At 39.7% G+C, this 19,684-nt stretch overlaps 1 protein-coding gene across 2 annotated transcripts in view; it reads left to right on the forward strand.

Annotated features, from left to right (window-relative positions):
• Positions 1-19,684, forward strand: part of LOC124300174 (TWiK family of potassium channels protein 18-like) — a 274,675-nt gene that overhangs the window by 31,157 nt on the left and 223,834 nt on the right. For both annotated transcript variants that reach the window (XM_046753903.1, XM_046753901.1), the window contains exon 2: positions 14,951-14,990. The gene's annotated coding sequence lies outside the window, so the exon portion shown is untranslated. The remainder of the gene's footprint in view (positions 1-14,950; positions 14,991-19,684) is intronic.

Here is a 19,684-nt window from a genome sequence, read left to right on the forward strand (position 1 = left end):
TTTTCCCGCGTTACTCGAAATTAATTCAAATATTGAGCAATTGTTTATACGAGTTTTCATGAGATGAGCAAATAAGTTGGAATTAAATTAACATACCGTCTGTTCTTATTGAACTTTGGAAACAATTGTATGACTCTCGTGTTATCATGAGTTGTTCGTAATCGTTTGAAACGAGAAACCGCTGAATACGTGCCGGTACTTGCCGAGTTCAAACCGGAAAAAGGGTTTCCTCGAGCCTGACTGGGAAATGCTCGGTGGCTTAGTCTGGATGAATAACTGCGTATCCTGGTCGGGGTGGAGTAATACAAATTAAGAGCTGCAAATTGAATTTCTCGTAACGTTTAAAGTACCAAAGAGTTAAAACTTTCGCATCGGACGGACAATTCGCGTGACATAAGCTTTCGATGCAAAAAAAAAACATTTGCCGCTTTAAGCACACGCGTAAGTTTAACTTCGTGGTAATTCTCTGTCGACGCAATACGCAGCAGATCGGCCGATGGAATTTATTGGTGAAAGCAGAACGAAATTGACAATTTTGTTTTTCGTTTTTTTTTCTCTTTCAAAATACCAATCACTGCCTGATAATTTCCATACATCACGCAAAGTATAATCTTCGCACTCCAAATGGCTACGAGTATCGGCCAGAATCTACGCTTGATCAGGAAATTTAACCGTCGAACCAGCTGTGCCGTTGCAGATAACAATTCGCGGTTTTTGAATTTAACGATAATGTCTGATGGCCGAGGGGCGTCGAAGCCCCGATACACAGTGTCTACTAAAACACAGGCGACCTGCAGCCCCGGTCTTCTACGCCTCCGCAGATGCATGCACGTACCGGAGTGTTTGGTCAGAGGCTCCCGGCTTGTATACACTTGCAAATGTATTCCCGGTGAGCTTATTCTACATCGGAAAGACTCCGGTCCGCAGTGTTTGCCCTCCACGGTGTGCGATTGAAGGGGTGGATAAGCCGGTCGCGTTTGGTGACGTTCTACCGGTGCAACGGAGCGCTGCTGTTCTGGCTCACGTTCAAGCCGAATGGACGGTTAAGGGATGGGGCCGAAGGACTTTGTGATGGAACGAAGTTTTCACGCCCCGGCTTGGCCTGGCAGCGTGCCCGCTTCTCCGTACTCAGAAACAGCGAATCCATTCTTGGAATCCGAAAGCAGGTGGATACGGTAACGCGAGAACCAGGGAGACGTTCAACCGTACAAAAATAGTTTCGATAACTCGGTTTATCTCTGCAAAGGTCTGACGCGCATTGCCACCTTCGTAGTATTCGCCTTACTCGATCTTGGGATATTCGCCGAGAGATAATCGCGCGGTAGTTACAGAATCAAACGCGTTTATTGAAGTCGAATCACCGCCGAGTGCGTTGATCAATTGCTAAAGAAGCTAAGTGACTGGGAATAGAGGTTCCAAAATCCTGACTCGACCAAAAACCGAATCATAGAAATGAGGAACAGTTGAAGATGTGAATCGATGATGTGTATACTTGTATAGTTATTATCACTGATAAACCAGTGTCGCTACTGTCGAATTTTCTGCTTGCAACCCTCTAACTCTGATTTGATCGGAGGCCTGAAACGGTTTCCAAGTAATTATAACATGCGGTCGACTCGTATTTGATTTCTTGCCGGAAAAACATCAAGCAAATTAATCGAATATAGAGACGTTCACTAGTGTTCGCTAGGTTTTCAATTTATAGCCAACAGTTTGCAATTTTACTGTAAGTCGGTTTTTCCATTGTCCAAAAATAGTCAAACTGAACATTAAAATTCCGATGATTACTTGATTTTGGTGATCAGGTCATGCATTAACTGTATTTTTTTTTTTCTTGTTTTAAAGTATTGACTGTCATTATCAGTTTTCAGGCGAATAGTTCAGGTACCCCCTTAAAATGTTTAATAGCGTATAAACAAGATACGTGTCGCTTAGTTTTCAGTCTACTATAACATGTTAAAAAAGAAATCCAATCGGACAGATCAACCTGCGTTACTTTCCTTGTAAGTCGAAATCTTTCATCTGTATTTAATTATTCAAACGATGGTCTTCGTCTCGACAAGCGCGCTACTTGGCTTATTATTTATGTAGGTGTATCTTGAATTTCGAGAGAAAGCCGATAAATATAATTGCAAATTGGACAGAATTGATACAGAAGGAACGAGGGTAAGTACTTACTGATACTCAGTCGTTTCAAGTACATGTATATACATGTACACTCTCTCGGGGTTAATGGTGCCGACCTACGGGGAAAAGGTCGACCGAAAGAGTAAAGGAACGGCAAGAAGATGAGGTCTGATTCTCTCCTGTGTGTATCGGGGCGTAACATTGGAGTGTCTTGAGATTTTATCATCGTTGACGAGAGCCATTAGGTCTAAACGAATAGGAGAATCTCAACTTGGGTAAAGGAGCTCGCGAGCTCAATCGCGAAGAGTAAACGTGGCCAACCCTCTGGAGTTGAGCTCATCAACGTTGCTCTCCGCTTTTCTGCGGGGTGGTTCGGTCTTTCATCGACATGTACGTGAAAACAAAAGAATGAATAAGCTTCTTCGCAGAATTTCCTCTGCGTCCTTGTCGTCTCATTCATCACGAGTACCGCATCTTTCACCAACTCTTCGGCATCCTATAATTTTCAGTGTAGTCACGACTACTTAACGTTACCTGGAACAAAGTTTTCTCAGACTTGTCGTCGTGATGATTTGTTAACTTTAGTTTACGACTCGTCAAACGATGCTCGCCAACTTCGATCACTATCCATCAAGTCTGCGACATCAAATCAAAACACTATACCGAGCATATCTGCAAAACTTTGCACAAGATGAAGTAATAATCGTAATTGTAATGATGTTACATGACCTCAAGTTTTTTTTACAAGTGTAAAATCACACTAGACGAACGAGTTTTACAATATATTTCAAGTTTATTGTACGGTACTCAAAGAAAATTCATCTTATAGTCGCACTTTTATGTAATCGCAGATGGTCCAACAAAGAATGACTTTAACGATAAGGACTTTTACAGAACCCTAGTTTGTCGCTGCGCAAAGAGTTCCGGGTGACGTTACGAAGTAAGACGAGGCATGCTGCTCAGAATGCAGCCCGAAACATCTACGTCGTCAGGAAAGGTTGTGGAAATTGTTGGCATTCCGATGCAACATCATAGTAGACGCATCGCAGTTTCCAACGTTACAAGGCATACCTTACCGTCAAAATCTTATGGACGATAAAAAGATGGTGCTTTTTCATATTCCTCACTTTTCCAGCTATGACGCACGTTGTATAGTTACAGTTCACGTAAGGAAAAGATGCGGCGACGAGTATGGTCGGATGAATGATTCTTGACCCGCATTTTCTAATTGTGTCATAAACTTACCTACTTGGCACTGGTTTGATTCCGCGAATATTGATTGCGACACGGTTCTATCGTACAAATGGGTATACATATAGCATGGAATCGGAGGCCTGTGTATGTACGATACATCCAACTATACACGGGCAAGTCTCGGGTGCAATATGGCTGTGATTAATGGGTTCGGAGCGAATAGTCGCAACCACCGTAACCCTGGATGATATACGAGATTATAACTGCAAGTGAAGCGCTCTTGTCCGTTATTACGTTCGGTTTAATCCGCGTTATCCCGGCTGGTCCTTCTAATCAAGTTCAATTTACACCTTGTTCATATCCGTTTAAATTTGGGCGCCCCGAAAGTTAAGCCACGAGACAACTTTTAACGTTCTATTCGACCCCCAAGCCAAACATCCTAACGCAGTAACCGATACGTGCTGGAAGATGCAAGCCACGCTTTCTCCATTCGCAATAGGAAGTTCTGCCACGGGTTGCGCCATTAATGGGCTTAGGCTAGCCCTTTCACGGCTTCGACCCAGGGCGGCTAAGCTCGGCTTGTCTCCGTTTGCACATACATTATGGGATCGAATTTGACGTTATCAATTCGAGCTGTAGATAAGCCCGGGTCCCTATCCCGGGTTTACGATCCCCGCGGGTCTTGCTATGTACTTTCCGACTTTATAAGGCATCTTTATCCTCGGGTCGACTACCCCGGATTTCATTCCGTCCGTCGCAATGCATGTTTCTTCCTGCACCCTTCACCTCACTGTCTACCCTCGATTTCGACAACAACAGCGGACTTAGCTTTGCTGCTGCTTATACTTGTATAATTTAAACGGATTGTTGAGCAGGTGACGAACAGGGCTTAAAGTGACCAATTTACTACTCTTCAGCTATACGCTTATATGTTATAAACCTCGTGAAATTATTTCAAATCTTTTGAATACCTTGAATATTCGTCAAGTTTTTAAATATTACGTGGGATTCCGTCAGATCTTTCAGAAACAAGTGAAATCTCTAGTAAATTAATCATCCGAACTTTATGAAATACGATATATTGTGGGATCCGTATTATAGATAACGGGTGAAATGTTCTGAAACCTCGTAAGATTATCTGAGATCTGTGGTTTCTTTGAAATTAGATAAAATCCCTGAAGCACTATAAAATCTTTCAAAATCATTTAGAATCCTGTGAAATCTTTGGAAATTAGCTGAATCCTCTAAAAATTTTCAACACGCATGAAACCCGTAATAAATAGGTTTAAAGTTACATTCTTCGAAAAATTTTGGAAATCAGTAAAATGAACATTGAAGTGATTGTTTCAATTATAATCAGATATACAGATTTTAATATAACGACTCGTCAAGTATTAATGGAAAGCAACACCTACATAAACCGATAAGAACTTGTCTTCAAGAATTTTGAAATGCTCGAATTTACGGCCTTCGGGGAATAGAATCGTTTCTTGGAATCATAATGCGCGATGATTTCAATGTTCCTATTTTTGTCAAAAATCGTATTGAGGTTTGTTTATAGACTAAATTCTCTGAATGTTCAGAATCCACATCAAGCAGTGTGGATATTAAAGTTCCTAATAACATTGCCGAGAAAGATCTAAAGGCTGATCGGCGTGAAATTCCATTCAAAAGACGTGCGTAAAACGTGACAATGGGAAAGAATTGGCAATAGGTGTCACGCAATTCGACTGCGGGGTTATCCCGTATATATGCAGAGGGTGGAACCCCACGGTGCCCATGGATCCAAAGTGCAACGAAGAGGAACGACGAAAAACGTTGAGGTTTTTTTCACTTTTCTCCGTCTTCGTTTTTTTCTCCTTTCGCGCCAGCCGAAATTCAGAAGCTAGACGGTCGAAGAAAGTACCTAAAGCTCTGATCCGAGAGTCGGGCAATTTTTTTTTTTTTTTCGTTGGACGGCAGAACGTTACGGAATTACGGGTCCATTCGAATATGGAGAATTTTGCAAAGAGACCTGCTAAATTTTCTGCTCGCTGAAGCACTTATTGTTAGTCGTGCTTTAAGCGAACCGGGTGAAAATGAATGTCAAAAGAAGTATGTGTGTTATACGTATACTCCCGTTATTGGAAGCTGGTGCACCGATTTTACTTCTCTTCTCCACGCACGATTAAACCTCTAGTCACCAGCTATTCCGGAGGATACGTAGAGCTTCATTCTTTTGTAAGTTTAGAGCTTACTGAAAACGGCATAACGTGGTTTTTCAACGAATGTATTATATGTATATTCGAAAGCTCGGTCTTCTTCATGAAATGGTAATCGCAATGTATACACAATATACGTACATTCACGGAGAAATTTGAATCTATTTCCTTTCACCATTCCCTCGTGTATCTCGACAGAATCTGTTTCGGGGTTTACAGCCCCAGAGGGAATAAGAGGAAGGATGCTAGGCTGACCATTTCGCTGCCCCTAGCAACAGGGAAAAATTTTACTACGACCGGCGCTTGAGGTGGCACCGTCATTGAATCATTGAAAGTGGAACGTGTGGTAATTTCGTTGATTGAAAACTAAGGATTTGATATCTTTCTATTTGCCAAACTTTGAACCAAGTCACCAACCAAATAATTTAGAGAGAATAAATTGAAATTCTAATTTCGATAGAGGTTTTAATGGTTTTAATAAATCTCGATGGATTTATGCTGAATAAAGAACACATTTCTGACACATCAGCATAAACAAGGCTCGCGTTGTGTGTTTTATGAGGATTCTAAATCGTATAGAAAAATAAATTAGAAAACCGTATGATATAAAAAAAAAAAAAAAAAAAAAAAAACAAGGGCGGGGTTGGAATTTCGAATTTGAAAAGTTCCGAAAGCGCCAAATTCCAAATTCTTTAGTGGCGAAAGTTAAAGTAAAGAAATGAAACTTTGACGAAACATCAAAGTTTCGAATTTACTTCAAGTTTCGCGAGTAATAGTTCGGAATTAAGCGCCTGGGGAACTTTTTAAATTCGGAATTACAATCACGCCCCAAAAAACATTGCATTTAAAAGCTGAGGAACAATTTTGCGTGAGAAAATAAATTGCTTTAGCAGAGGAAAACTTCCTTTTGCGGTCTTCGTGTGAATTTATTAACGCGAACTACGAGAGAATGCGGATGGATAAAAGATACTCGCGAGACGTGAGTGAGCTGTGGATTGAGTGCAGCTTGTTATTGCGCTATATTTTGAGGGTTTGTTTTTCGCGGTGCCACCCATATCGTCGCGACTGCGATACGGTGCAGTAAAAGTGCACGTACCTTGTGCATAAATTCAGTCGTAATATTGCACTAAGAACAATTTCATTTCGTCAAAGTTAGTAGAAAATTCTGTTAAAAATTTGAATCCTTGCAATAATAGTTAAAATATTGTTGAAATCGAATGAAAATGTGGCACAAATAAATTGTTTAATGTGATTCTTATGGTTAGTACGATATTTTCTGGTTATTGCCATACTAAATCTATTCCTTTAGTTTTAAGTACATGTTTCAGATGACGAAGATGTAACATCGGTTTATTGCTTCGATAACATCAAATTGTCTGAATAGTTAAAAGAAATTATGGTACAGTGAAACAAACTCGTTCATTTTCAAAACTATTATCCAGAACTGTATTTTTCGGTTATCGCGAGAAAAAAGGTAGTCAAGGATCGCTCGCAATGTTTTCTGCAACGTCATTTCCCGCAACCGGAAGAGAGCGAAATGAGCGAGTTGGATTATTTGCATCTGAAATTTATAGTGGGATCGTAGCGCGTCTCATAACTCAGAGGCTTACTGCGTCACATACGAACGTGCGCGCAAGCATCACTTTGAGGTTCGTAAACGCGGAAGTTCTTGAATAATTGGATTCATTTCCATCGTATGATATTAACAAACCCGCGAGTATGTGAGTCGACTATGGAAGTCATACACTCGGCTTCTGAAACTAGCTTGCCGTGTGTTCGCAATCAGCCATACTGGCTAATGCCTTTTGAACTTCACTTGTAATTCAGCTTCCTACTCAAACTCGTGTAATTGACAATGAAAAGATATCATAACTTGTATGTATTCGTACAATTTGTAGGGTTAATTACTTGTTCAAGAGATTACGAATTCGTTTTGTTGTTTTATTCCTGAACCATGGAAAGCTGATGGGTTCGTAAATGTTATCGACAGTTTTGAATGATTCAAGGAAAATCTGGTATGATTTTGAAGACGATAGATAACTCTTTTGATTTGGTGAGAGTGAGATTTTACCACAAAATATTTAGAAGGAATATTCAAAAAATTAGAGAGCCTCTTTAAATTTTCTTTAGTGAATTCTCACTTCTGTCCAGAAAATGTAGAACTTTTTCTCCAAAGAATTAGAGAGCATCGCAAATTTTCTTTTTTTCACTACAAAAAAGTGACATTTCACTGAACAAAATTTAGAAAGAATGCAAAGCTGTTATTTGACAAAATCAATATTTGCGAAAGGAGATTAACTTTTGTACCATTTTTTTTGCCAAAAATGGCTTAAACATTGTCATATTTTTTTTATAAACTCACGGTGTTTGAAAAACGTAGGAAATGGTTGGTGCAAAAAATCTAAAACAATCGATGAAAAATTTTCTTAGGTAGCATTATGATATGAGAAATATTTGAAAATTTCTAGAAATACTTTGGAAAGATCGGCCCAGTTTAGAAAGAATCTCCCATATTATACTGGTATTATTTTTTCAGAAGAAATCATTTTTGTCGTTAACGTAATTTTGCGAAAAATATGTAAGCAAAATAATTAAGTCTTTGAAACCTTTTTCAATTTTTCAAAAATGACATGCAAAGAAATTCAGGACCCTTTGAAAATCAAGTCGTATTAACTCGCATGTATCTGCAGAGGTTGAAGGTGTTCCTGTTTGAATATCTAATATAGAAAAGGTTCGAGGTAGACTTACGGGGCTTTCCGCGTCAGCGGTGGAATATCCATTTTCCTTCCGCATGTCATGGATTTTATTTTCCAATTACAGTGCAAATATTGTGTAGCACAATTCGGAGAGAAAAATTTACAACAGGATTTAGAGGTATGGAAGGTGTTTTCCACGCTTGAAAAATAAAATTCTCTACCTACATTTATGGAACTAATGAACTGCGATAGAAATCCGCACAAAAGAGCCATTATACATAACGTAGCCGTTAAATGCTATGAAACTACAATATGCCGTTTACGAAGCTGGGTAAAACGTGAAAACTCGTACCGACAGCATCGAGTGATTATCAATGTAAAAATATATGAGACATTCCATGTCAACTCGATAAGGCCTTGACCCTTACATTTCTTGTCTGTTCCGGAATTTTGTGGGGGGGGGGGGGGGGGGGGGGGGGTAACAGGACCTCATAATTTGTTATAAAAGTAATAATGTTAAAAAAAAAAAATGAATTCAATTTTGTTCCTCGTAATTTAAAACACAATCTCCATGGTCTCAAATTCTTTCTTCGAAAAAGTTCATCATAGACGTTAATTGGCTGTTATAATTAGAAAGGATGTTTTTTTTTCTAACAAACCTCAAGTTTTGAGGGTTAGAAGCATGAAGAATCAAAATATTTTTATTCTCGGGACACCCTAATATAATATCTTTATCCATTACAGCGTGGAGAAAAATGTTTTGCACGAGCTCTGTTACCAGTTTGAAAAATCGATGAATGGGTGGCGAAATATCGAATGTTCGACGTTATTGTTATTTCAATATTGTATATTGGTGGTGAAAAAGTGTGATCTTTGGATGAAAAAGTTTCATACTTGCAAAATAAGCTGATATTCCGCGTTTAATTTTATATGTCTCGAAGGACGTTTACATAGAACGTAGATCAAAGGCTCTCGAGATTCATATGACATGATTTCAGGCCAGTGCACCAGTGATATGAAAATATCGCGCAATTACAGGCGATACAGTCACGGTCTGTCGCCATGGCTACTGTGTCCTTACAGCATCCCATCAGAGGAATGCAATATCCTTCTACTTGTAGGTGGCGAACGGCGACGGACCGTCTGGGGTCTCAAAGAGACAGACTAGACGGTCGTATCGTTCCTTAAGATCAGGAAGGAAGTGAATTACTGCAGAGAAGTGTAAAGGGAATCGTTTATAATACACTCCGTATCGATTCACTCGACGATAATCCTGAGCAGCGTTGTCTTTGCAGCAATTTTTTTATTTTTATTTACTTATTTTTGTGCATTCTTTTTTTTTTCTTTATCGCAGAAACTCCACGGTTGAATAGTCAAATAGGAAACTATCCGTCCCGTCCAACGTAATCCAACGTAAAACTCGCCGGATACTTATCTAGGAAGAAACTTTTACTGCATGCAGTGCAGGGAGCGGGTTAAATCGCACGAATTGAACATCGGTTGAAGTTGAAGATTTCCTAACGTTCCGTGTAAAACCAGGGATCAGGGTTTCACATACCTACGTAGAAGATCACACTGCAGGGACGTCGAATTTACTCCAACGTGTCTCAATTTTCTCCCCGATAGACCGAAATTTAAAAATTGTTCATCGTCGAGTTGGCCGCGAGTGATTTGCGGCAGGGAAGAAAAAGTCAACGGCATGCCAACGCGAACAAGAAACTGTCACCATCTGCAAACAGCCAGCCATGACGGATGATAAATTACGGTGTTCGGTTGAATGGTCGCACCTCTGATAGACCAGGAAAGTAAAATTTAACGACGCGCTTTGGGCGGGGCTGACGATCGACACTGGAACCTGATCGATCTGGTTAGACAGGAAGAAAAATGACGAGGCAAAAGACAAATCCAAAGAAAGCGAAGCCAACGAGGCCGATCAAAATCGCGGCACTCGTCATCGCAGCGATTCAAAATCTCCGGGAGACGAGAGGCACGACTTCTGGTAAAATCGTTGACTACATAACACTCGCCTCGGATTTACCCCAGGGTCGCATAAAACCTCAAGTAAGAATTCCTGTTCGCTCAGTTTTCGTGTCGCGAAGGTGATTTTTTTTTTTCATTCACCGCTTTTCATCCACTCGATAAATTTCGTTTCCTATAATATCGTAGAACCGATCGGTCACGGGCTTAAAATCGACGCTTCTGGGGCCGTGAATCGAAACGATCGGCACGCAGCCTAGGGGAGCTCAAAAGTAACAGAAATTATTATGTTTCCCAAGCGCCTTGAGGGTCAATATTGCATTTGAAAGTATGCGACTCGGCGTGTGAGACCGTCGGCTTTTCTTGTCTCGAGTGGCGAAAAGCCCGGTGAATGAAATTAACTGAGGGAGGGACTCCGGTGAAATTTTGATGATATCGAGTTTTTCGTTTTTGAAATTACTGGAAAAGATGTGAATAAAAATTCCCTCCAGCAACATCTAGATTATGGTAGTATGTGTTCCGAAAAAAATCTCAATCTTCTGCGATGAAAGTGTATGCGCAAGGAATTTTTGGAAGCGATGCGCTGAAAATTTTCTATCACAAGTACATGAGTGAGGAGTGGAGGTACAATTTGGATGGTCTAAAATCATACCTAATTTTAGGATTTCTTTTCAAATAAAATGAAAACACTTAAAGCAGTTTGAGTTTGAAGGCTTTGTTATTTATAGTTTCAAGAATATTTTAGATTTTTTTTTCACTGAAATTAATAACAAGACGACGGCATGGCAGACATAAGTAGCGAACGACCGCGTTCTCAAACCGGTGGCGTAGATTCCTCGGTTAATTTTTATCCGATTGACTTGAAATTTTGACACAATATTTAAAACTTGTCTATCAATTAGAGCTAGTGGCTACATTTTCAGTCCCAAGAGTTTTATATAAAATTATTCTAACAATTTTTTGGTCGCAAAATAACATTTCTTGTTCATAATCGTGGGTATTTGAAAAAATATTTACATTAAACATACTACCATAAGTTAAATTTTTTTAGAAGGAGTATTCGATCGCATCTTTTTTAGTTATTTCACAAACAACGTCGAAATTTCACCGGCGTCCATCCTTAACGGGTCCTACGACGGTTGAATAATTGAAAAATGATCAGGTGAAAGCTGCACTGAAACGAGGCGTCGAGTACGGGATTCTCGAGAGATTTCGCGGCCACTACTTCCTGCCGTCGGGGGATGACCTGGAAAGAGCCGACAGGGTGGCCGCCCGCTTCGCGAAACTTCCCACGCCTGTTCATTCCGGTACAACAGATCGCAAAGCCGCCCAAAATCCGGACAGATTCTCGACGAAAAAAGTCATCAAGTCTCGACAGCCGATGAACGCGGGGCAGGGATCGTTCCCAAACATGCGAAGGAATGTCAGAAGGGCTCGCTCCGTTCCATTATCCCTGACCTCAACGGCCACGGGGAAAAGTTATTACCGTGACGGGCAGTCCTTTTTGGGCAGTGACGTCGATTGATACTGGTATCGATATTTGACGTTCGTTTTATGCTGTCCCGTACTATAATCCCTCCGAACCTACGTAGCATTTTTTGTGTAAACGTTGATCGTCCGATGCCCGTCACTTGAATGCTTGTAATTCCATATTCTACCCGTCGTGCAGAGAGATGACGAGCTGTTTTCGATAATAAATTTCCGTTCCTAAATATTTCGTCGCTCACTAGGACTGGCTGATTGAGACAAAAAAAAAAAAAAATTCAACGCAGTCACATACGAATATAAGGAGACTCGTGTTCAAACGTTAAGCATCCTTATTTTGACCTGAAATAAAATTCATTCATTCAGCGATGCTTCCTTGGATAATCACAAGGTTACGTTGGATGAAAGATATTTGGAAAACGTTAGTCAGTTGAAAAAATAATGAGCAGGGAAATGTTTTGAGAAGATTTTCAGAAAAATAAAACTTCTCTATTTTAGCCCAAGAGTGTGTTGAAAATTTGCAATCGAAATCTGCCCGTCCTATTACGTGACCTCTTTTTCTGATTGAATTTTTCATTGCACTTTTTTTTTCAACCGGATCTTTCCACGCCGCTGCAGGTTTAACAACACGTTTAACACGGGCGAAAATAACGAAATGCGCCACACAACGGTGTCGCAACTCGTTTTAAATTCCAATACGCTGCATAGCGAATAACATCCTGCATTGGTGAAAAAAATGAAAACTGAAAACTGAAACAAACCGGAAGGAAGAGAGAATAACAAAAAAACAATTCAGTGCACATCGTCCATCGCCAGTGATTCAGCGTTATCGACAATATTCGGTGGAAAAATTGCCAGCAGTATTCGAACAACGTGCCAAGCGATAAACGGATCAATGGGTGATTTTCGTCTACATCGAGATCACTAGTTCGTATTTAAAAGTTTGATACAGTCTGTTGGTTATTATAATTGAATGTCGAATTCGCGGCGAACAATCACCCGCAATTTTTATCAAGATAAAAATGAACGAACAAAAAAAAAATGAAATGAAAAAAATCCAAGCAGAAGTAATTTTGAAAGTAGAATTAACATGCAAGTCCCAAACGAGAGAAAATTGTTGTTTTTTATTTTGTTTCCTTGAGGTGAATTTTATTATTGTATTTGCAACTTCAGCGTTACGATATTTCGACAGCCAAAATTACTGTAGCTGTAATTTGAATCGATGGTTATTTATGTCATCACGCGGCGAGTACATTCGCTGACCTTTGATATGATTCGACTCAAGGTATACAAGAAATATAGATCTTTTTACTTATGTGGATATTGCAAATCTGCGTAGTGAAAAAAACCTTTTTTACCTCCATGGTACCCACGATACTTATGTTACAAAAATAAATGTTAATTTGCAATTTTTTTTTTCAATCCAAGTACAAAGAAGAGTACTTTTTAATCCTAGGACGTAAAAATACTTGTTTTTTGTACTCTCGCAAAAACGGTTACTTTACGCAGGGAACGCGGCCAAAAAAAGACACGTAAGCCAAACTTGTGTTATGTAAAACGAATATTTCCGTCATGAAAATTACATGCCCTTTGGCTCGACAAAGTCCTCAATGCTACCCAGTATTCACGTACGTAGAAAGTTTTTTACCCTTACAGTTGTATAAAACATTTTTAACGAAATACAGGGGAATTCAAACCGGTATTCAAACCGACTCAATTATGCTAACAGCGAGTATAAATACCAGCACTTTTTTTCTGCGGAGTAACGTTCATGAAACGCTTTCTTAATTTTATCTCAGTAATATCGTTTACCCGACAGATCATTTTCTTTGAGAATATATTCTATGTCACTTGATTTCTGAAATTATAATATAGCTGGATGAAAATATTTGATGAGAATCAATGGATCTGTCGGATCAATGCGTTTTTGCACATTACATCTAAAACTAGACAGTGTATAATCCCCTGAAAACATTATGATCAGGATTTATTTCAGATAAATTCATTTTATATTAATCGAGTTATTCATATTCTAGCCTCTCATACTTTTTTTGTTCAATTTTATTCTATATTAATTGCAGTTCGTCTCAAAGGAACAATGCCGAAGGAATCGAACAGTTGACTTGGAATGCAATTCATTTGGTATTCACGATTCAATTTACAAGCGACATTGAAAGGGCGATCGGAGTTGAAGAATCGGTTCTTGAGTCAAAGATTTCAGAAATTGTGGAAGAAATTAATGTTTGAAAAGCCCGGAACCGCTCGACGATAATTGATCTTTCCACATTTTGTTTAAGTTGTTTTCGCCGCATAAAATTGTTAGACATTCCCGAGTGGAGTCGTAATTGAGAGTAATTTGGACACGCCTCTTCTCAGCATTGTATTTTTCTCACGGGACTGCGCTGAAAGAGTAACTCGGAATTCTGGTTACACCGTGAAGATTTTAGGGATCCACTTGTACGTTTTTCGCACATTTATTATACCACCTTGTACATCTCACGGATGGATTAATTGAGATAAGAAATGAGTCTCAGGTATAATACGTACGACGAGAATCGGATGCGGCTTACAACAAGCCCCGATATAAGCTGCTCGATCAAGTTTTTTCCCTGAATTGCAAGGAACCTATAAATCGTCGCATGGGATAAATGGAATAGAGAAAAAATAAATTTATATACAGGAGAAAGCTTTATACGTTTCGTCATTCGTGTTTTCTATGAAGTTCGAGTGAGTCTGCGAATGCGCATGCGCGGAGTACTGAAAATACCACTTTCAAGTCCTAGGAGTGAAAAGTAGTCTTTTTAGTACTGCGCGCATGCGCTGTCGCAAACAAATGTGACATTACACGACCCTAACCTCAATTTTGTGCTTCGTGAAAAAACGCGTAACGTACTCTTGTCGTATAAAGAATCGTGTCCTAAAAGGAGGTAGCGGTCTTTTCGCCTCGCGGATTTGCAACATTCACCTTCATCTCGTACGCGTGTTCACCCACGACTCATATTGCAAACTTCCACTCAGCCTGAAAAGACCGAGTTTGCCTTCTTTTTACACTATATACTATTTCGCTATTCTCGCACCTTCGCAGATCCGGTGATCATATTTTTTTTCACTCTGGATTAGGAATAAGTATTTATCACGCCCCAAGGCGATTCAACTCTACGAGTGCACGCCGGTCGAGAATACGGAATTCAACACGGATTCACGAATATTGCTCTTACTTCACTGATTCTGAGTGCTTTTTTAACAAGAGAATTTTTCACCTTTTTTCAGATTTTCAATCTCCGGGCCGTGAACGAGAAACGTGAGATACGTAAGTCCTTCTTATTGTTCTTCAACATTTCAATTTTATTCATCTACAAATCCTTACCCATATTTTGATTGTTGTCGTCTTTGTTGACTACTGCGGGAGTAAATATTGCTGAACTTTGGCGTACGCCTGCCTTCAAAAGACTTCACGTAAATTCAAGTGACTTTAAGTGACTTCACAGCTATGTCCTAGGACTTCTTTCACGGTTTAATGACCTCCCTCATTAAAAACTTGATATTTTCAACCGATCACGAGCGCAGGTCAATTCCATAATTTGGAAGGAGAAACTTTTGTTCACCATAGTCGGCGCCTTCGGAAAAGCACTATTCAATTATGTTTATCGATGATAACACCACCAGTTATACGTGAACGCCTGTCACAGTGAACATTTCGAATGATTTTCTCAAGATTACGACCATTGAAACAGCCAAGAGTACAACCCCAATCACTTGTACAGCCAAACGATGATTCGAATGCACCACAAATCGTTTCTTCCGTTCTTCATGACGGTTCTCAACTGTAACTTTTCGTCAATCAAAGCGGTTGCTGGTTTCACGTCATGCGCCATAGATTCTACTTGGTAAATAAACATGACACTGCCTCCGAATACCCTAAATCTATTAAATCCCGAACGAAGGGTATGGATGCGCGGGTTAAGCACGAGGATGGACGTGCGGCCCGGTATTGGGTCAATAATTCGAAAAGCTAGTGGGCTCAATCTAAACCTTCGGTAGTCTACGGTTCTACCTCATCGGAGTTTAGCCCCCAACGTTTGTCCACGGGCGTGGGTACGTATATTTGGTCGGTTTCCTCGCGTGATATGGAATCTGCAAATCCACCTTTATTGCGCTAATTTCCGGCTGATTATATCCGAAACAACGAACGTTACACCATCGGCCGTTTCGCCGCGTTATATCCGCTCGATAAAACTGCACTGGAGCTCTGCCAATGACTCGAAGTCACGTATTCATCGAGCGCGTGTGTGAGCCGCGTCTGAATTGGCAGTCAGAACGGTATCGAAAAGTATGAAAGTTCGCCCCATTCGTCAGCAAAAATCTCCTCCACCATTTTTCGATCCGGCTTCTGCAGCCGCGTTATTCACCGTTGGCCTGCAACGCGGCGGGCTCTTCCAGTCGACGGAATAATTCAAGCCCCCAAAATGTATGACTATATGACTTCCTGCGGGCTGAAAGGGGTCGCGATTGTTACAATTTCCGGCCGCCTTTCGGAGATCACCAATCGATGAACCGACCGTTCGGTTCTACCCGATCTTCTGCCTACCTGCCGACCCCCGATACTCGGATACCGGAGGGAACGAACTCGTGTGTGTCGATGTGTTCCTGAAGTTCTAGGAATCCGCAGACGAGGGGGTGGGGTTGAAATTCCGAATTTGAAAAGTTCCGAAAGCGCCAAATTCCGAATATTTGCTGGCGAAACTTGAGGTAAAGAAATCAAACTTTGACGAAACATCAAAGTTTCGAATGGACCGAAATCCGACGCTCAAACTTCCGAAAGGGCAAAGTTCCGTAAGGACAAAGTGCCGGAAGGGTATAATTCCGACAAGTTAAAGTTCCGACAGTGCGAAAATGAGGAAACCTAAAAATCTGACACATCTAAATTTTGAATGATCGAAGATTGTCAGTTCCGTGAATTTCTAGCATGGTGAAAATTCATCACTTTGAGCTTTCGTTGTTTTGGATTTTCGATATTTTACGTTCGGAATTTTGATCATTCTGATTTTCAGTTTTTTTTATTTCTTACACCCATTCGTGGAGCAAACTACGCTGTGTGGATATATTTTGACTCATGGAATTTAATTTTATCGAAACTCTATTTTTCGGAATTTTGCATCTTGGAACTTGGAGCCGTCGGGTTTCCGAACATTCGGAACTTTGTTGTATCGTATTAGTTTGATTTCTTTACTTCCAGTTTCGTCGCCAAATGTTAAAATTTAAGCGCTTTCATAACTTTTTAAATGGGGAACTTAAACCCCGCTCTCAGACGAGGAATCGGGAATGAAACCCGAGAACGGATTGTGGAGGGACAAAGGACTCTGGGGGCTAAAGGGATAATGATATTAGTACAGGGATGGATAATGTGAACTCCGCTCAAACTACAATTGTATCGGACAAATCTGACGTTTGTATCAACAGCATTGTTTTACTTTCGAAATTAACCGACTTGACCCGGGATTTGCTTTACCGCAAGTAACGTAAACCTCGAGAAGATTCTGGATTTTGCATTGGAACGTAGACTATCAGGGTTGTGAATCAAGGATCGTGAAGCAAAGGCCTGCAAAATGTAACTGAAGCAAACCAGATCGAAAGAAATTTGAAAACTGAACGAGCTCTGAGCTTTTTGTAAAATTTGGCAATCAACTCGAGCAGATAGGCAACTAAAGCTGGATTTTTAATATGCTCGGAAAAAATGATTCGCTGGATCAGATAATTTTAGTGTTAAATTTCTTACAAGCTTAACTCTTTCGTTGAATCGGATGACGTTTTTTAACAGAGAAAAAAAAATGTCGTCATATTTGATCAGCATATCTGATTAAGTCAACAAATTATTTCTGCCTGATTATATAAGAGGACTCGGACTTACGATTGAAAAAGAAATACGTTATTGTTATTGAATACAATTATTCACAGACCGGAAAATTAACTTAATTATACACTCTTTGGGTTGATTAAACGCTGGAACAATCGAATCTCAGCAACTTACTTTTGCGTGCTGTGTATTTTTGGTATTGTATAGAACGTAATTCTCTATTCTTCTTATGTGGCAAAACTCACGACTGACTTGTGCCAGTTTCCTGAAGAATTTTGTGCATTCGTTACCTCAACTTTGTAATTTTTTGTTGGAATTCATTCACTTTCTTCTCCAACGATTAAAACTTATACTTCAAAACTTTGAACGATGTATAATACCACAGGGTACAGAAAGGAATTCGTTGAACTTTTCGACAAGCTGTTTTAATCCAATTAATAGTGGTGGATTGAAACGCGAACGTCTTGAATCCGGAGAAAAGTTGGAGGGCGGTAAAAATTGTCAAGAATATCATCTCGTTTACTGAATTAAGAATACCGCTTAACAAAATTTGATCACTTTTTTCAAATAATATTCTTCGGAAAGTTGTTGATAATCGTTTCGATGTTTCTGGCTGATAGAAATATTTCTCAAACTACGGTATAAAAAATCGTTTCCGACACGGTGAAAATATTTCGCCGAATCGAAAAATTTTTACGTTACTAAAGAGAAAGCAAAAATCTTCACCCCAGCAGGAAATGTTTACTTACGAAAGTCTAGCTGTTGCAAAAAAATTCTTTCGGGGTGCATATATCAAGAGTTAAATTTTCTGGTTCAGCGAATTGTTTGTTTCCGGAAACAAATTTTGAGTGCAAAAGCCTTTTTTGTGGCAGTTGAGAAATAGTGCCGGACATAAAAGAGCCCGCACGCACCTCGTGAAACATGCCTGCAGAGCTCGCCCTAGGAACAGCAATGCAAAATTAAAGCGTGTCGGTGTAATGGAGTTTCATCATTTAAAATTCCACGTCCCTTTTTACTTCGGGAAGGTACGGCGAGGGTCAACGAAATTTGCTCATTCTCCGCCGTCTACCCTGTTACAGTTTCCGCTGGCTCCTCAACGCTCTCGACTAACGCAAACGGCAGTTCGCTCAGCCTTTTTTTGTTACCGACCCTTTCCGGGATCCGTCATTCGCAACTGTTGTTAACCCTCCCCAATTTCTCTTAAATGTCTTTGGGAAAGTGAAAAGTAGGAAAGCACATTATGCGGATATGATAACATTCTATTTTAATTAGCCACTAACGCTGGTACCGTAAAAATAAATCCAGAACATGCTAAAGACCCTCTAAAACTCCGTACTGCATTTGCATTTCAGGGAAAACCTGGAAAACCTAGAAAACTCAGGGAATTTACTACAGCATGGAAAAGTTGGGAAGTATCGAAAATAAGACTGGAATTTTTAATCTGTCGAAGAAATAAACTCGTTATTGTACAGAGTTCTATTGATCTTGAGAAATTACACTTGAAATTTTGTTTCGTCGCACCATTTCACAAATTCTATACACATATATTACTCAATACCAAACCTTCTTTCGTTTTTTTCTTGTAGAAAATCGCAGGCTGTTGTTTGTAATTGATGATTAGACAGTAAGATGGTTACTAGGCAATATTGAAGATATTAGTATCAGAGCGTGAAAAAATTGTCATTAATCAGCAACGTATTTTTTAAAAGGTTACTACTTTACTAAAAAAATGCTACCTTCAGGCTAAAATACCTGGAAAAGTCAGGGAATTTCAGATTCTAAAAAACGTACGAACCCTGCATTTAAAAATTTCTTTTTTGCGTGTAAACATTGAAACAACAGAACATTTTTGAACATTTTTTTCATTTCATATTTCGTACGTCACTCAGCAGTATGAACACATCGAGTTTCAAATATTTCAAGCAAACATGTTCCGTTTTCGTCGAAACATCGGTTGTAGGGAAAAATTCGAAAGATGAAATTTTTCGCCAACACTTCGCGCGATTTTCCATTTCAATTTTCTTTTATTTATTTTCACGTTTCCGAACACGTGAATGTATATGTATATCTATAGATATGCCCCTGGAATGGGATCTAAAAGCGTACAAAACCGTGAATGTCTCCTCATAACCCAATACGGGAGAGGAGCA

Source organism: Neodiprion virginianus, chromosome 3, assembly GCF_021901495.1.
Source record: "Neodiprion virginianus isolate iyNeoVirg1 chromosome 3, iyNeoVirg1.1, whole genome shotgun sequence".
Classification (NCBI taxonomy): Eukaryota; Metazoa; Arthropoda; class Insecta; order Hymenoptera; family Diprionidae; genus Neodiprion; species Neodiprion virginianus.